General features: G+C 51.2%; 1 long non-coding RNA gene across 3 annotated transcripts; it reads right to left on the bottom strand.

The window, feature by feature from the left end:
• Positions 1 to 5,178: 5,178 nt before the first annotated feature.
• Positions 5,179 to 14,695, bottom strand: LOC125760381 (uncharacterized). Of its 3 annotated transcripts, none has more exons than XR_007417952.1 (3): positions 14,531 to 14,695; positions 9,026 to 9,145; positions 5,179 to 5,267 (listed from the first exon to the last, which is right to left on the bottom strand). It is a non-coding gene; the product is annotated as an uncharacterized LOC125760381 (long non-coding RNA). The 3 variants fall into 3 exon arrangements; XR_007417953.1 differs by lacking the exon at positions 5,179 to 5,267 and adding an exon at positions 6,200 to 6,244; XR_007417951.1 differs by lacking the exon at positions 5,179 to 5,267 and adding an exon at positions 6,370 to 6,488.
• Between the last annotated feature and the right edge of the window lie 3,980 nt (positions 14,696 to 18,675).

Here is an 18,675-nt window from a genome sequence, read left to right as displayed (position 1 = left end):
CCTCTGATGCGCTGGACAGCCGGGCAGTACGTGCAGACACAGCATCAGGACAATTATACAACGCCTACATTGTGGTGATGGCAACAGGGCGCGATTGGCAGATTTGGTTTCTGGAAACGCAACTTCTGATGCGCTGGACGGCCGGGCAAGACGTGGAGACACATCATCAGGACAATTATACAACACCTACATTGTGGTGATGGCAACAGGGCGCGATTGACAGATTTGGTTTCTGGAGAGCCATTTCTGCAGTGATGGCTGGGTGTACGGGACGTGCAGGTACAGCATCAGGACGATTACGACACATACATTGTGGTGACGGCAACAGGGCGCGATTTGCAGATTTGGTTTCTGGAAGAGCTGCCTCAAACGCGCTGTACAGCCGGGCAGGACGTGCAGACACATCATCAGGACGATTACAACACCTACATTGTGGTGACGGCGGCAGGGCGTGATTGGCAAATCTGGTTTTTGGAAAAGCTACTTCTGCAGTGATGGCTACCACTGTGCCCCATAAGCAGCACCAGCCTCTTCCCAGCTTATGAAGTCATAGGTGAGCAGATGTGATTTGAGTGTTCCCACTGTGCAATACTTGGCCCTTAAAAATTTCTCATTACATTCCTTTATTCTTGCCTCCAAGTGAGAGCTTCTCATGTGCTGGACTGATGTACCGGACGTACAGCTTCTGATGCACTAGACGGCCGTGCAGGACCTAGAGATACAGCATCAGGACGACTACGACAACAGCTACATCGTGGTGACGGCGACAGGGCGTGTTTGGCAGATCTGGTTTTTGGAAGAGCAGCCTCTGATGCGCTGGATAGCCGGGCAGGACGTGCAGACACAGCATCAGGACGATTACAACACCTACATTGTAGTGATGGCAACAGGGCGCGATTGGCAGATTTGGTTTCTGGAACAGCTACTTCTGATATGCGCTGGACGGGTGTACATGACGTACAGATACAGTATCAGGACGATTACGACAACACCTACAATCTCGTGATGGGAACAGGATGCGATTGGCAGACTTGGTTTCTGGAAGGGCTGCCTCTGATGCGCTGGACGGCCATGCAGGACGTGCAGATACAGCATCAGGACGATTACGACAACACCTGCATTGTGGTCACGGACACAGGGCGCGATTTGCAGATTTGGTTTCTGGAAGAGCTGCCTCTGATGCGCTGGACAGCCGGGCAGTACGTGCAGACACAGCATCAGGACAATTATACAACGCCTACATTGTGGTGATGGCAACAGGGCGCGATTGGCAGATTTGGTTTCTGGAACTGCAACTTCTGATGCGTTGGACGGGTGTACAGGACGTACAGATACAGCATCAGGACGACTACGACAACAGCTACATCGTGGTGACGGCGACAGGGCGCGATTGACAGATTTGGTTTCTGGAGAGCCATTTCTGAAGTGATGGCTGGGTGTACGGGACGTGCAGGTACAGCATCAGGACGATTACGACACATGCATTGTGGTGACGGCAACAGGGCGCGATTTGCAGATTTGGTTTCTGGAAGAGCTGCCTCAAACGCGCTGTACAGCCGGCCAGGACGTGCAGACACATCATCAGGACGATTACAACACCTACATTGTGGTGACGGCGGCAGGGCGTGATTGGCAAATCTGTTTTTGGAACAGCTACTTCTGCAGTGATGGCTACCACTGTGCCCCATAAGCAGCACCAGCCTCTTCCCAGCTTATGAAGTCATAGGTGAGCAGATGTGATTTGAGTGTTCCCACTGTGCAATGCTTGGCCCTTAAAATTTTCCCATTACATTCCTTTATTCTTGCCTCCAGGTGAGAGCTTCTCATGTGCTGGACTGATGTACCGGACATACAGCTTCTGATGCGCTAGACGGCCGTGCAGGACGTAGAGATACAGCGTCAGGACGACTAGGACAACAGCTACATCGTGGGGATGGCGACAGGGCGTGATTGGCAGATCTGGTTTCTGGAAGAGCTGCCTCTGATGTGCTGGACAGCCGGGCAGTACGTGCAGACACAGCATCAGGACAATTATACAACGCCTACATTGTGGTGATGGCAACAGGGCGCGATTGGCAGATTTGGTTTCTGGAAACGCAACTTCTGATGCGCTGGACGGGTGTACAGGACGTACAGATACAGCATCAGGACGACTACGACAACAGGTACATCGTGGTGACGGCGACAGGGCGCGATTGACAGATTTGGTTTCTGGAAGAGCCACTGCTGCAGTGATGGCTGGGTGTACGGGACGTACAGGTACAGCATCAGGACGATTACGACACATACATTGTGGTGACGGCAACAGGGCGCGATTTGCAGATTTGGTTTCTGGAAGAGCTGCCTCTGATGCGCTGGACAGCCGGGCAGGACGTGCAGACACATCATAAGGACGATTACAACACCTACATTGTGGTGACGGCGACAGGGCGTGATTGGCAGATCTGGTTTTTGGAAGAGCTACTCCTGCAGTGATGGCTACCACTGTGCCCCATAAGCAGCACCAGCCTCTTCCCAGCTTATGAAGTCATAGGTGAGCAGATGTGATTTGAGTGTTCCCACTGTGCAATACTTGGCCCTTAAAAATTTCCCATTACATTCCTTTATTCTTGCCTCCAGGTGAGAGCTTCTCATGTGCTGGACTGATGTACCGGACGTACAGCTTCTGATGCGCTAGACGGCCGTGCAGGACGTAGAGATACAGCATCAGCACGACTACGACAACAGCTACATCGTGGTGACGGCGACAGGGCGTGATTGGCAGATCTGGTTTCTGGAAGAGCTGCCTCTGATGCGCTGGACAGCCGGGCAGTACGTGCAGACACAGCATCAGGAGAATTATACAACACCTACATTGTGGTGATGGCAACAGGGCGCGATTGGCAGATTTGGTTTCTGGAAATGCAACTTCTGATGCGCTGGACAGGTGTACAGGACGTACAGATACAGCATCAGGACGATTACAACACCTAAATGTGGTGATGGCAAGAGGGCTGGATTGGCAGATTTGGTTTCTGGAGGAGCTACTTCTGATGCGCTGGACGGGTGTACAGGATGTGCAGGTACAGCATCAGAACGACTACGACAACAGCTACATCGTGGGGACGGCGACAGGGCGCGATTGACAGATTTGGTTTCTGGAAGAGCCACTTCTGCAGTGATGTCTGGGTGTACGGGACGTGCAGGTACATCATCAGGACGATTACGACACATACATTGCGGTGACGGCAACAGGGCGCGATTTGCAGAGTTGGTTTCTGGAAGAGCTGCCTCTGATGCGCTGGACAGCCGGGCGGGACGTGCAGACACATCATCAGGACGATTACAACACCCACGTTGTGGTGACGGCGACAGGGCGTGATTGGCCGATCTTGTTTTTGGAAGAGCTACTTCTGCAGTGATGGCTACCACTGTGACCCATAAGCAGCACCAGCCTCTTCCCAGCTTATGAAGTCATGGTGAGCAGATGTGATTTGAGTGTTCCCACTGTGCAATGCTTGGCCCTTAAAAATTTCCCATTACATTCCTTTATTCTTGCCTCTAGGTGAGAGCTTCTCATGTGCTGGACTGATGTACCGGACGTACAGCTTCTGATGCGCTAGACGGCCGTGCAGGACGTAGAGATACAGCATCAGGACGACTACGACAACAGCTACATCGTGTTGACGGCGACAGGGCGTGATTGGCACATCTGGTTTTTGGAAGAGCTACTTCTGCAGTGATGGCTACCACTGTGCCCCATAAGCAGCACCAGCCTCTTCCCAGCTTATGAAGTCATAGGTGAGCAGATGTGATTTGAGTGTTCCCACTGTGCAATGCTTGGCCCTTAAAAATATCCCATTACATTCCTTTATTTTTGCCTCCAGGTGAGAGCTTCTCATGTGCTGGACTGATGTACCGGACGTACAGCTTCTGATGCGCTAGACGGCCGTGCAGGACGTAGAGATACAGCATCAGGACGACTACGACAACAGCTACATCGTGGTGACGGCGACAGGGCGTGATTGGAAGATCTGGTTTCTGGAAGAGCTGCCTCTGATGCGCTGGGCAGCCGGGCAGTACGTGCAGACACAGCATCAGGACAATTATACAACGCCTACATTGTGGTGATGGCAACAGGGCGCGATTGGCAGATTTGGTTTCTGGAAACGCAACTTCTGATGCGCTGGACGGGTGTACAGGACGTACAAATACAGCATCAGGACGACTACGACAACAGGTACATCGTGGTGACGGCGCCAGGGCGCGTTTGACAGATTTGGTTTCTGGAAGAGCCACTGCTGCAGTGATGGCTGGGTGTACGGGACGTGCAGGTACAGCATCAGGACGATTACGACACATACATTGTGGTGACGGCAACAGGGCGCGATTTGCAGATTTGGTTTCTGGAAGAGCTGCCTCTGATGCGCTGGACAGCCGGGCAGGACGTGCAGAGACATCATCAGGACGATTACAACACCTACATTGTGGTGACGGCGACAGGGCGTGATTAGCAGATTTGGTTTCTGGAAGAGCTGCCTCTGATGCGCTAGACGGCCGGGCAAGACGTGCAGACACATCATCAGGACAATTATACAACACCTACATTGTGGTGATGGCAACAGGGCGCGATTGGCAGATTTGGTTTCTGGAACTGCTACTTCTGATGCGCTGGACAGGTGTACAGGACGTACAGTTACAGCATCAGGACGATTACAACACCTAAATGTGGTGATGGCAAGAGGGCTGGATTGGCAGATTTGGTTTCTGGAAGAGCTACTTCTGATGCGCTGGACAGCCGGGCAGGACGTGCAGACACATCATCAGGACGACTACGACAACAGCTACATCGTGGTGACGGCGACAGGGCGTGATTGGCAGATCTGGTTTTTGGAAGAGCTACTTCTGCAGTGATGGCTACCACTGTGCCCCATAAGCAGCACCAGCCTCTTCCCAGCTTATGAAATCATAGGTGAGCAGATGTGATTTGAGTGTTCCCACTGTGCAATGCTTGGCCCTTAAAAATTTCCCATTACATTCCTTTATTCTTGCCTCCAAGTGAGAGCTTCTCATGTGCTGGACTGATGTACCGGACGTACAGCTTCTGATGCACTAGACGGCCGTGCAGGACGTAGAGATACAGCATCAGGACGACTACGACAACAGCTACATCGTGGTGACGGCGACAGGGCTTGATTGGCAGATCTGGTTTCTGGAAGAGCTGCCTCTGATGCGCTGGACAGCCGGGCAGTACGTGCAGACACAGCATCAGGACAATTATACAACGCCTACATTGTGGTGATGGCAACAGGGCGCGATTGGTAGATTTGGTTTCTGGAACAGCTACTTCTGATATGCGCTGGACGGGTGTACATGACGTACAGATACAGTATCAGGACGATTACGACAACACCTACAATCTCGTGATGGGAACAGGATGCGATTGGCAGACTTGGTTTCTGGAAGGGCTGCCTCTGATGCGCTGGACGGCCATGCAGGACGTGCAGATACAGCATCAGGACGATTACGACAACACCTGCATTGTGGTCACGGACACAGGGCGCGATTTGCAGATTTGGTTTCTGGAAGAGCTGCCTCTGATGCGCTGGACAGCCAGGCAGTACGTGCAGACACAGCATCAGGACAATTATACAACGCCTACATTGTGGTGACGGCGACAGGGCGTGATTGGCAGATCTGGTTTCTGGAAGAGCTGCCTCTGATGCGCTGGACAGCCGGGCAGTACGTGCAGACACAGCATCAGGACAATTATACAAGGCCTACATTGTGGTGATGGCAACATGGCGCGATTGGCAGATTTGGTTTCTGGAACTGCAACTTCTGATGCGTTGGACGGGTGTACAGGACGTACAGATACAGCATCAGGACGACTACGACAACAGCTACATCGTGGTGACGGCGACAGGGCGCGATTGACAGATTTGGTTTCTGGAAGAGCCACGTCTGCAGTGATGGCTGGGTGTACGGGACGTGCAGGTACAGCATCAGGACGATTACGACACATACATTGTGGTGACGGCAACAAGGCGCGAATTGCAGATTTGGTTTCTGGAAGAGCTGCCTCTGATGCGCTGGACAGCCGGGCAGGACGTGCAGGTACATCATCAGGACGATTACAACACCTACATTGTGGTGACGGCGACAGGGCGTGATTGGCAGATGTGGTTTCTGGAAGAGCTGCCTCTGATGCGCTGGACAGCCGGGCAGTACGTGCAGACACAGCATCAGGACAATTATACAACGCCTACATTGTGGTGATGGCAACGGGGCGCGATTTGCAGATTTGGTTTCTGGAAGAGCTGCCTCTAATGCTCTGGACAGCCAGGCAGTACGTGCAGACACAGCATCAGGACAATTATAGAACGCCTACATTGTGGTGACGGCGACAGGGCGTGATTGGCAGATCTGGTTTCTGGAAGAGCTGCCTCTGATGCGCTGGACAGCCGGGCAGTACGTGCAGACACAGCATCAGGACAATTATACAACGCCTACATTGTGGTGATGGCAACATGGCGCGATTGGCAGATTTGGTTTCTGGAACTGCAACTTCTGGTGCGTTGGACGGGTGTACAGGACGTGCAGACACATCATCAGGACGATTACAACACCTACATTGTGGTGACGGCGACAGGGCGTGATTGGCAGATCTGGTTTTTGGAAGAGCTACTTCTGCAGTGATGGCTACCACTGTGCCCCATAAGCAGCACCAGCCTCTTCCCAGCTTATGAAGTCATAGGTGAGCAGATGTGATTTGAGTGTTCCCACTGTGCAATGCTTGGCCCTTAAAAATTTCCCATTACATTCCTTTATTCTTGCCTCCAGGTGAGAGCTTCTCATGTGCTGGACTGATGTACCGGACGTACAGCTTCTGATGCGCTAGACGGTCGTGCAGGACGTAGAGATACAGCATCAGGACGACTACGACAACAGCTACATCGTGGTGACGGCGACAGGGCGTGATTGGCAGATCTGGTTTCTGGAAGAGCTGCCTCTGATGCGCTGGACAGCCGGGCAGTACGTGCAGACACAGCATCAGGACAATTATACAACGCCTACATTGTGGTGATGGCAACAGGGCGCGATTGGCAGATTTGGTTTCTGGAAACGCAACTTCTGATGCGCTGGACGGGTGTACAGGACGTACAGATACAGCATCAGGACGACTACGACAACAGCTACATCGTGGTGACGGCGACAGGGCGCGATTGACAGATTTGGTTTCTGGAAGAGCTACTTCTGCAGTGATGGCTGGGTGTACGGGACGTGCAGGTACAGCATCAGGACGATTACGACACATACATTGTGGTGACGGCAACAGGGCGCGATTTGCAGATTTGGTTTCTGGAAGAGCTGCCTCTGATGCGCTGGACAGCCGGGCAGGACGTGCAGACACATCATCAGGACGATTACAACACCTACATCGTGGTGACGGCGACAGGGCGTGATTGGCAGATCTGGTTTCTGGAAGAGCTGCCTCTGATGCGCTGGACAGCCGGGCAGTACGTGCAGACACAGCATCAGGACAATTATACAACGCCTACATTGTGGTGATGGCAACAGGGCGCGATTGGCAGATTTGGTTTCTGGAAACGCAACTTCTGATGCGCTGGACGGGTGTACAGGACGTGGAGATACAGCATCAGGACGACTACGACAACAGCTACATCGTGGTGACGGCGACAGGGCGTGATTGGCAGATCTGGTTTCTGGAAGAGCTGCCTCCGATGCGCTGTACAGCCGGGCAGTACGTGCAGACACAGAATCAGGACAATTATGCAACGCCTACGTTGTGGTGATGGCAACAGGGCGCGATTGGCAGATTTGGTTTCTGGAAACGCAACTTCTGATGCGCTGGACAGGTGTACAGGACGTACAGATACAGCATCAGGACGATTACTACACCTAAATGTGGTGATGGCATGAGGGCTGGATTGGCAGATTTGGTTTCTGGAAGAGCTACTTCTGATGCGCTGGACGGGTGTACAGGATGTGCAGGTACAGCATCAGGACGACTACGACAACAGCTACATCGTGGGGACGGCGACAGGGCGCGATTGACAGATTTGGTTTCTGGAAGAGCCACTTCTGCAGTGATGGCTGGGTGTACGGGACGTGCAGGTACAGCATCAGGATGATTACGACACATACATTGTGCTGACGGCAACAGGGCGCGATTTGCAGATTTGGTTTCTGGAAGAGCTGGCTCTGATGCGCTGTACAGCCAGGCAGGACGTGCAGACACATCATCAGGACGATTACAACACCTACATTGTGGTGACGGCGACAGGGCGTGATTGGCAAATCTCGTTTTTGGAAAAGCTACTTCTGCAGTGATGGCTACCAGTGTGCCCCATAAGCAGCACCAGCCTCTTCCCAGCTTATGAAGTCATAAGTGAGCAGATGTGATTTGAGTGTTCCCACTGTGCAATGCTTGGCCCTTAAAAATTTCCCATTACATTCCTTTATTCTTGCCTCCAGGTGAGAGCTTCTCATGTGCTGGACTGATGTACCGGACGTACAGCATCAGGACGACTACGACAACAGCTACATCGTGGTGACGGCGACAGGGCGTGATTGGAAGATCTGGTTTCTGGAAGAGCTGCCTCTGATGTGCTGGACAGCCGGGCAGTACGTGCAGACACATCATCAGGACAATTATACAACGCCTACATTGTGGTGATGGCAACAGGGCGCGATTGGCATATTTGGTTTCTGGAAACGCAACTTCTGATGCGCTGGACGGGTGTACAGGACGTACAGCATCAGGACGACTACGACAACAGGTACATCGTGGTGACGGCGACAGGGCGCGATTGACAGATTTGGTTTCTGGAAGAGCCACTGCTGCAGTGATGGCTGGGTGTACGGGACGTGCAGGTACAGCATCAGGACGATTACGACACATACATTGTGGTGACGGCGACAGGGCGTGATTAGCAGATATGGTTTCTGGAAGAGCTGCCTCTGATGCGCTGAACGGCCGGGCAAGACGTGCAGACACATCATCAGGACAATTATACAACACCTACATTGTGGTGATGGCAACAGGGCGCGATTGGCAGATTTGGTTTCTGGAACTGCTACTTCTGATGCGCTGGACAGGTGTACAGGACGTACAGTTACAGCATCAGGACGATTACAACACCTAAATGTGTTGATGGCAAGAGGGCTGGATTGGCAGATTTGGTTTCATGGAAGAGCTACTTCTGATGCGCTGGCGGGTGTACAGGATGTGCAGGTACAGCATCAGGACGACTATGACAACAGCTACATCGTGGTGACGGCGACAGGGCGGGATTGACTGATTTGGTTTCTGGAACAGCTACTTCTGATATGCCCTGGACGGGTGTACATGACGTACAGATACAGTATCAGGACGATTACGACAACACCTACATCTCGTGATGGCAACAGGACGCGATTGGCAGACTTGGTTTCTGGAAGGGCTGCCTCTGATGCGCTGGACGGCCATGCAGGACGTGCAGATACAGCATCAGGCCGATTACGACAACACCTGCATTGTGGTTACGGCAACGGGGCGCCATTTGCAGATTTGGTTTCTGGAAGAGCTGCCTCTAATGCGCTGGACAGCCAGGCAGTACGTGCAGACACAGCATCAGGACAATTATACAACGCCTACATTGTGGTGACGGCGACAGGGCGTGATTGGCAGATCTGGTTTCTGGAAGAGCTGCCTCTGATGCGCTGGACAGCCGGGCAGTACGTGCAGACACAGCATCAGGACAATTATACAACGCCTACATTGTGGTGATGGCAACAGGGCGCGATTGGCAGATTTGGTTTCTGGAAGGGCTGCCTCTGATGCGCTAGACGGCCGGGCAGGACGTGGATAGAGCATCAGGACGACTACGACAACAGCTACATCGTGGTGACGGCGACAGGGAGTGATTGGCAGATCTGGTTTCTGGAAGAGCTGCCTCTGATGCGCTGGACAGCCGGGAAGTACGTGCAGACACAGCATCAGGACAATTATACAACGCCTACATTGTGGTGATGGCAACATGGCGCGATTGGCAGATTTGGTTTCTGGAACTGCAACTTCTGATGCGTTGGACGGGTGTACAGGACGTACAGATACAGCATCAGGACGACTACGACAACAGCTACATCGTGGTGACGGCGACAGGGCGCGATTGACAGATTTGGTTTCTGGAAGAGCCACTTCTGCAGTGATGGCTGGGTGTACGGGACGTGCAGGTACAGCATCAGGACGATTGCGACACATACATTGTGGTGACGGCGACAGGGCGTGATTGGCAAATCTGGTTTTTGGAAGAGCTACTTCTGCAGTGATGGCTACCACTGTGCCCCATAAGCAGCACCAGCCTCTTCCCAGCTTATGAAGTCATAGGTGAGCAGATGTGATTTGAGTGTTCCCACTGTGCAATGCTTGGCCCTTAAAAATTTCCCATTACATTCCTTTATTCTTGCCTCCAGGTGAGAGCTTCTCATGTGCTGGACTGATGTACCGGACGTACAGCTTCTGATGCGCTAGACGGCCGTGCAGGACGTAGAGATACAGCATCAGGACGACTACTGCAACAGCTACATCGTGGTGACGGCGACAGGGCGTGATTGGCAGATCTGGTTTCTGGAAGAGCTGCCTCTGATGCGCTGGACAGCCGGGCAGTACATGCAGACACAGCATCAGGACAATTATACAACGCCTACATTGTGGTGATGGCAACAGGGCGCGATTGGCAGATTTGGATTCTGGAAACGCAACTTCTGATGCGCTGGACGGGTGTACAGGACGTACAGATACAGCATCAGAACGACTACGACAACAGCAACATCGTGGTGACGGCGACAGGGCACGATTGACAGATTTGGTTTCTGGAAGAGCCACTTCTGCAGTGATGGCTGGGTGTACGGGACGTGCAGGTACAGCATCAGGACGATTACAACACATACATTGTGGTGACGGCAACAGGGCGCGATTTGCAGATTTGGTTTCTGGAAGAGCTGCCTCTGATGCGCTGTACAGCCGGGCAGGACGTGCAGACACATCCTCAGGACGATTACAACACCTACATTGTGGTGACGGCGACAGGGCGTGATTGGCAAATCTGGTTTTTGGAAAAGCTACTTCTGCAGTGATGGCTACCAGTGTGCCCCATAAGCAGCACCAGCCTCTTCCCAGCTTATGAAGTCATAGGTGAGCAGATGTGATTTGAGTGTTCCCACTGTGCAATGCTTGGCCCTTAAAAATTTCCCATTACATTCCTTTATTCTTGCCTCCAGGTGAGAGCTTTTCATGTGCTGGACTGATGTACCGGACGTACAGCTTCTGATGCGCTAGACGGCCGTGCAGGACGTAGAGATACAGCATCGGGACGACTACGACAACAGCTACATCGTGGTGACGGCGACAGGGCGTGATTGGCAGATCTGGTTTCTGGAAGTGCTGCCTCTGATTTGCTGGACAGCCGGGCAGTACGTGCAGACACAGCATCAGGACAATTATACAACGCCTACATTGTGGTGATGGCAACAGGGCGCGATTGGCAGATTTGGTTTCTGGAAAAGCTAGTTCTGCAGTGATGGCTACCAGTGTGCCCCATAAGCAGCACCAGCCTCTTCCCAGCTTATGAAGTCATAGGTGAGCAGATGTGATTTGAGTGTTCCCACTGTGCAATGCTTGGCCCTTAAAAATTTCCCATTACATTCCTTTATTCTTGCCTCCAGGTGAGAGCTTCTCATGTGCTGGACTGATGTACCGGACGTACAGCTTCTGATGCGCTAGACGGCCGTGCAGGACGTAGAGATACAGCATCAGGACGACTACGACAACAGCTACATCGTGGTGACGGCGACAGGGCGTGATTGGCAGATCTGGTTTCTGGAAGAGCTGCCTCTGATGCGCTGGACAGCCGGGCAGTACGTACAGACACAGCATCAGGACAATTATACAACGCCTACATTGTGGTGATGGCAACAGGGCGCGATTGGCAGATTTGGTTTCTGGAAGAGCTGCCTCTGATATGCGCTGGACGAGTGTACATGACGTACAGATACAGTATCAGGACGATTACGACAACACCTACAATCTTGTGATGGCAACAGGACGCGATTGGCAGACTTGGTGTCTGGAAGGGCTGCCTCTGATGCGCTGGACGGCCATGCAGGACGTGCAGATACAGCATCAGGACGATTACGACAGCACCTGCATTGTGGTCACGGCAAGAGGGCGCGATTTGCAGATTTGGTTTCTGGAAGAGCTGCCTCTGATGCGCTGGACAGCCAGGCAGTACGTGCAGACACAGCATCAGGACAATTATACAACGCCTACATTGTGGTGATGGCAACAGGGCGCGATTGGCAGATTTGGTTTCTGGAACTGCAACTTCTGATGCGTTGGACGGGTGTACAGGACGTACAGATACAGCATCAGGACGACTACGACAACAGCTACATCGTGGTGACGGCGACAGGGCGCGATTGACAGATTTGGTTTCTGGAAGAGCCACTTCTGCAGTGATGGCTGGGTGTACGGGACGTGCAGGTACAGCATCAGGACGATTACGACACATACATTGTGGTGACGGCAACAGGGCGCGATTTGCAGATTTGGTTTCTGGAAGAGCTGCCTCTGATGCGCTGGATAGCCAGGCAGGACGTGCAGACACATCATCAGGACGATTACAAAAACTACATCGTGGTGACGGCGACAGGGCGTGATTTGCAGATCTGGTTTCTGGAAGAGCTGCCTCTGATGCGCTGGACAGCCGGGCAGTACGTGCAGACACAGCATCAGGACAATTATACAACGCCTACATTGTGGTGATGGCAACAGGGCGCGATTGGCAGATTTGGTTTCTGGAAGGGCTGCCTCTGATGCGCTAGACGGCCGTGCAGGACGTGGAGATACAGCATCAGGACCACTACGACAACAGCTATATCGTGGTGACGGTGACAGGGCGTGATTGGCAGATCTGGTTTCTGGAAGAGCTGCCTCTGATGCGCTGGACAGCCGGGCAGTACGTGCAGACACAGTATCAGGACAATTATACAACGCGTACATTGTGGTGATGGCAACAGGGCGCGATTGGCAGATTTGGTTTCTGGAAACGCAACTTCTGATGCGCTGGACGGGTGTACAGGACGTACAGATACAGCATCAGGACGACTACGACAACAGCAACATCGTGGTGACGGCGACAGGGCACGATTGACAGATTTGGTTTCTGGAAGAGCCACTTCTGCAGTGATGGCTGGGTGTACGGGACGTGCAGGTACAGCATCAGGACGATTACGACACATACATTGTGGTGACGGCAACAGGGCGCGATATGCAGATTTGGTTTCTGGAAGAGCTGCCTCTGATGCGCTGTACAGCCGGGCAGGACGTGCAGACACATCATCAGGACGATTACAACACCTACATTGTGGTGACGGCGACAGGGCGTGATTGGCAAATCTGGTTTTTGGAAAAGCTACTTCTGCAGTGATGGCTACCAGTGTGCCCCATAAGCAGCACCAGCCTCTTCCCAGCTTATGAAGTCATAGGTGAGCAGATGTGATTTGAGTGTTCCCACTGTGCAATGCTTGGCCCTTAAAAATTTCCCATTACATTCCTTTATTCTTGCCTCCAGGTGAGAGCTTCTCATGTGCTGGACTGATGTACCGGACGTACAGCTTCTGATGCGCTAGACGGCCGTGCAGGACGTAGAGGTACAGCATCGGGACTACTACGACAACAGCTACATCGTGGTGACGGCGACAGGGCGTGATTGGCAGATCTGGTTTCTGGAAGAGCTGCCTCTGATTTGCTGGACAGCCGGGCAGTACGTGCAGACACAGCATCAGGACAATTATACAACGCCTACATTGTGGTGATGGCAACAGGGCGCGATTGGCAGATTTGGTTTCTGGAAAAGCTAGTTCTGCAGTGATGGCTACCAGTGTGCCCCATAAGCAGCACCAGCCTCTTCCCAGCTTATGAAGTCATAGGTGAGCAGATGTGATTTGAGTGTTCCCACTGTGCAATGCTTGGCCCTTAAAAATTTCCCATTACATTCCTTTATTCTTGCCTCCAGGTGAGAGCTTCTCATGTGCTGGACTGATGTACCGGACGTAGAGCTTCTGATGCGCTAGACGGCCGTGCAGGACGTAGAGATACAGCATCAGGACGACTGCGACAACAGCTACATCGTGGTGACGGCGACAGGGCACGATTGACAGATCTGGTTTCTGGAAGAGCTGCCTCTGATGTGCTGGACAGCCGGGCAGGACGTGCAGACACATCATCAGGACGATTACAACACCTACATTGTGGTGACGGCGACAGGGCGTGATTAGCAGATTTGGTTTCTGGAAGAGCTGCCTCTGATGCGCTGGACGGCCGGGCAAGACGTGCAGACGCATCATCAGGACAATTATACAACACCTACATTGTGGTGATGGCAACAGGGCGCGATTGGCAGATTTGGTTTCTGGAACTGCTACTTCTGATGAACTGGACAGGTGTACAGGACGTACAGATACAGCATCAGGACGATTACAACACCTAAATGTGGTGATGGCAAGAGGGCTGGATTGGCAGATTTGGTTTCTGGAAGAGCTACTTCTGATGCGCTGGACGGGTGTACAGGATGTGCAGGTACAGCATCAGGACGACTATGACAACAGCTACATCGTGGTGACGGCGACAGGGCGGGATTGACTCATTTGGTTTCTGGAAGAGCAGCCTCTGATGCGCTGGATAGCCGGGCAGGACGTGCAGACACAGCATCAGGACGATTACAACACCTACATTGTAGTGATGGCAACAGGGCGCGATTGGCAGATTTGGTTTCTGGAACAGCTACTTCTGATGCGTTGGACGGGTGTACAGGACGTACAGATACAGCATCAGGACGACTACGACAACAGCTACATCGTGGTGACGGCGACAGGGCGTGATTGACAGATCTGGTTTTTGGAAGAGCTACTTCTGCAGTGATGGCTACCACTGTGCCCCATAAGCAGCACCAGCCTCTTCCCAGCTTATGAAGTCATAGGTGAGCAGATGTGATTTGAGTGTTCCCACTGTGCAATGCTTGGCCCTTAAAAATTTCCCATTACATTCCTTTATTCTTGCCTCCAGATGAGAGCTTCTCATGTGCTGGACTGATGTACCGGACGTACAGCTTCTGATGCGCTAGACGGCCGTGCAGGACGTAGAGATACAGCATCAGGACGACTACGACAACAGCTACATCGTGGTGACGGCGACAGGGCGTGATTGGCAGATCTGGTTTCTGGAAGAGCTGCCTCTGATGCGCTGGACAGCCGGGCAGTACGTGCAGACACAGCATCAGGACAATTATACAACGCCTACATTGTGGTGATGGCAACAGGGCGCGATTGGCAGATTTGGTTTCTGGAAGAGCTGCCTCTGATATGCGCTGGACGAGTGTACATGACGTACAGATACAGTATCAGGACGATTACGACAACACCTACAATCTTGTGATGGCAACAGGACGCGATTGGCAGACTTGGTTTCTGGAAGGGCTGCCTCTGATGCGCTGGACGGCCATGCAGGACGTGCAGATACAGCATCAGGACGATTACGACAACACCTGCATTGTGGTCACGGCAAGAGGGCGCGATTTGCAGATTTGGTTTCTGGAAGAGCTGCCTCTTATGCGCTGGACAGCCAGGCAGTACGTGCAGACACAGCATCAGGACAATTATACAACGCCTACATTGTGGTGATGGCAACAGGGCGCGATTGGCAGATTTGGTTTCTGGAACTGCAACTTCTGATGCGTTGGACGGGTGTACAGGACGTACAGATACAGCATCAGGACGATTACGACAACAGCTACATCGTGGTGACGGCGACAGGGCGCGATTGACAGATTTGGTTTCTGGAAGAGCCACTTCTGCAGTGATGGCTGGGTGTACGGGACGTGCAGGTACAGCATCAGGACGATTACGACACATACATTGTGGTGACGGCAACAGGGCGCGATTTGCAGATTTGGTTTCTGGAAGAGCTGCCTCTGATGCGCTGGACAGCCGGGCAGGACGTGCAGACACATCATCAGGACGATTACAAAAACTACATCGTGGTGACGGCGACAGGGCGTGATTGGCAGATCTGGTTTCTGGAAGAGCTGCCTCTGATGCGCTGTACAGCCAGGCAGGACGTGCAGACACATCATCAGGACGATTACAACACGTACATTGTGGTGACGGCGACAGGGCGTGATTGGCAAATCTCGTTTTTGGAAAAGCTACTTCTGCAGTGATGGCTACCAGTGTGCCCCATAAGCAGCACCAGCCTCTTCCCAGCTTATGAAGTCATAAGTGAGCAGATGTGATTTGAGTGTTCCCACTGTGCAATGCTTGGCCCTTAAAAATTTCCCATTACATTCCTTTATTCTTGCCTCCAGGTGAGAGCTTCTCATGTGCTGGACTGATGTACCGGACGTACAGCTTCTGATGCGCTAGACGGCCGTGCAGGACGTAGAGATACAGCATCAGGACGACTACGACAATTGTGGTGACAGTGACAGGGTGCAATTGGCCAATTTGGTTTCTGCAAGAGCTACGCTTGCAGCGATGCCTGGGTGTACAAGACATGCAGATACAGCGTCGGGACGACTACGACACGACAACACCTACATCGTGGTGTTATCATCTGTTGTGATAAAAGCTTTGGCATGCCGACACTGTGCATGCATTGCTGAAATGTGCAGTTTGTAAAGGATTCACATATGTGATATTTTAAAGGTGTTTGCCAGCATTTCAGAGTATTAAATGTTTCATTGTGTGCATGTGCTATTAGTGAGCCGTGTGCTTTGAGTTGTTTTATGCTGAGGGTGCGCTTGCGCAGGATTTTATATAGATGACAAATGTAAGAAACGGTACAAATGCATTAAGCAGCGGCGTAGCCCTATGGTGGAATACTTGAATGCCATGCAAATTGCCTGTGTTCGATTCTGGTTCAAACCTCGATTTTTAGTCTTTGCTTCCCTCGGAATATATTTATCAACAACGCTGCCGAAACGGACACAAGATTTTCTTCGAAATAAGCTCTTTCATGCTATCGCTTAAAGGCACAGGGTAAGGCAAAATATGAAAAAAAAAACATTTATTTTTTTTTGCAATTTGGGAAGTGTGAACCTTCATGCATATTTTCCACATTTGTGCTAAGTATTTTTTGTGGCTGAAAACTGCAGTTTTTCCGGAAACAAGCGGTGAGTGAACACACATCACAGGACAAGCCCCTCGTATGCGCTCCGTGCTTCGTGTATGGAAAAACTTCGTGTATGAAAGCCAAAATGCTTGTCTGGAGTGAGCTGTGTATAAGCAATTGTCGGGTAACTTATAAGGCAGTCAGAAGACGATGTGCGCCTTTTTATTTGCACTTGTTCTTCGGAGCGTGTCTATTCGAACACTTTCTGCTCCTAGCTTCATTACACCTCGTCTCTGTCGATAAGTTGAGATATGCGAAAAAATGCCGGTGATATTGTTGAACGCTAAACCAGCAAGCTCTTCATCGTTGAACCTCTCAGCCTTTTCAGCATCCGAGGCAAATCTCGTGCCAGGTGATAACGGGTATGATCCACATGAATATTGTTTGTGATGCAATTAAGCCGAATTGCATGTGCAAACTGCGTGCTGCAAGTGTTGAGTTAATCGTAGAGTCCTTGCTGTCTTTGTTTAGGCTTCAGAGTCTTAAGGATTGCTACACTGGATGTTGTTCTTTTAATTGGCTGGAAAAAGTTTACCACAATCGACGATACATTGCGAATAGAGCTGCAGGACAGCTCGTAAAAGAAGCAAAGCAAGCAAGATGGCAGGCTCTAAAGTTAAAAATTTACTTTGGCTATGATTACAAAGCTTGTAGCTACTAAATGAAAGTGTTGAACGGTGTTTGTGGCAAAGTATGCCCACTTTTCAGCTGTTTTGTAACTTTAAACTTTTTTTATCTCAAAACCATGTTTTTTTGATCACTTGGGTACCATTATTTCCTATGTATTCCAAGATAACCAGTTATCATTTTTTTCTTCTATTCTACATAAATGCATACAACTACTGAAGCAGAAGTGAAGTTACACACTTTAGTTTTTGTGTTACAAATTTTCAGATGCAAATTAAGTCAAAATTTATGTCCTAGTGGTAAAAATATTCACCAAAATTCTAATATTAAGATTTAAATAAATCTGCTTCAGGTAAAAGGAAAATTTGGGAGAAAATGACATATGGATTATGTGGGTACCCCTTTTAGTCACTAAGAAAATGGTACCTCAAAATGGCCAGAAATGCATGGGACGTATAGGACTTGCCCTGTGCCCTTAAGACTTCTAAAGGATGGGTTGATATCGACTGGTACGACTTGTGACGCATACCCGCACACCACAGGAAATGATATGTGGGTATGTGCCAGACGGGACATGGTAAAAGGATTTCATCATGCGACACAGAATTCACATTATTCATGCCATAACCTGCTAGTCTCGTTCATCATACACTTGTGTACCATGTTAAGGAGACGACCATGAGAGTGCCAAGCGGCTAGGTAGATGTAGTAGGACTGAATTTTTGAGAAAAAAATTGACAATTTAGGCACATCGACTTAATAGTTTTCGAAATTTGCCAATTCCGCATCAACACAGCATTTTCAACGACTCTGTCAATCACTGAAGGCTACCCGGA

This window comes from Rhipicephalus sanguineus, chromosome 1 (genome assembly GCF_013339695.2).
Source record: "Rhipicephalus sanguineus isolate Rsan-2018 chromosome 1, BIME_Rsan_1.4, whole genome shotgun sequence".
NCBI lineage: Eukaryota > Metazoa > Arthropoda > Arachnida > Ixodida > Ixodidae > Rhipicephalus > Rhipicephalus sanguineus.
The sequence above is the reverse complement of the archived record's forward strand: the minus strand, read 5'-3'. Positions and strand labels throughout refer to the sequence as shown.